Raw genomic sequence first — 1,377 nt, 5'->3', positions numbered from 1 at the left:
CAAGAGCTGTCTTGTGTGTCCTTAGCACTTCAATTAGTGCTTTCTCTTCCTGTGGATTTAAAGCAGAGCTTATGATCACTGGAAAAGTGTCACCTTCTCCCAGAAATGCATATTTCAGGGATGGTGGTAGTGGCTTGAGCTCGGATTTAGGAGGCTTATCTTCTTCCTGAGGAATTTTCAGAATTTCTTTTATTTTCTTTAGTTCCTCCAGATCAGGCTGAACATCTTTAAAGATGTCATCTAGCTCTGATTCAAGACTTCCAGCCATATTGACCTCCTCCACCAAAGAGTCAATAATATCAGTGCTCATGCAGTCATTTGATGTGTCTGGATGCTGCATAGCTTTGACAACATTCAACTTGAACTCATCCTCATTGACTCTCAGGGGTAATTCCCCTTTTTGGACGTCAATGAGGGTTCGTCCAGTTGCTAGGAAAGGTCTTCCTAGAATGAGAGTTGCACTCTTGTGCTCCTCCATTTCCAGCACTACAAAGTCAGTGGGAAAGGCAAATGGCCCAACCTTGACAATCATGTCCTCAATTATGCCTGATGGGTATTTAATGGAGCCATCAGCAAGTTGGAGACATATCCTGGTTGGTTTGACTTCTTCAGTCAAGCCAAGCTTTCTGATAGTGGATGTAGGTATTAGGTTGATACTTGCCCCAAGATCACATAGAGCTTTCTTGGTACAAGTACCCTCTAATGTGCATGGTATCATAAAGCTTCCAGGATCTTTAAGCTTCTCTGGTAAGCTCTTTAATATGACTGCACTGCATTCTTCAGTGAGAAAAACTTTTTCAGTTTCTCTCCAATCCTTCTTATGACTTAAGATCTCTTTCATGAACTTAGCATAAGAAGGTATTTGCTCAAGTGCCTCTGCAAACGGAATCTTTATTTCAAGAGTCCTTAGATAGTCTGCAAAACGGGCAAATTGCTTATCCTGTTCCGCTTGGTGGAGTTTCTGAGGATAAGACACCTTGGCTTTATATTCTTCAACCTTAGTTGCTGCAGGTTTATTTCCTACAGAAGTGGTTGGAGAAGCCTGGTTAAGGGGGTTGTTATCAGCACTTGCAAGTGTCTGACCCCTTTGTGGCGTTTGAACGCCAGGATTGGGTGCTTTTTGGGCGTTTAACGCCAGATTGCAACCCTTTTCTGGCGTTTGAACACCAGAAGTGGCTACCCATTGGGCGTTTAACGCCACTTTCTTACCCTTTTCTGGCGTTTGAACGCCAAAATCATTCCTCTCTGGGCTCTTACTATCCTCAGAGGGATTTTGGGTAGTTGGTTGGTCATCCTCTATCAGTTGTTCCTTTCTTAGCTTTCTGCTGCTTTGAGTTGATACATTCAATGTCTTCCCACTCCTCAGTTGAACTGCTT

The sequence above is a fragment of the Arachis duranensis genome, chromosome 8, assembly GCF_000817695.3.
Source record: "Arachis duranensis cultivar V14167 chromosome 8, aradu.V14167.gnm2.J7QH, whole genome shotgun sequence".
Lineage (NCBI taxonomy): Eukaryota > Viridiplantae > Streptophyta > Magnoliopsida > Fabales > Fabaceae > Arachis > Arachis duranensis.
Note: the sequence above shows the minus strand (reverse complement) of the source record.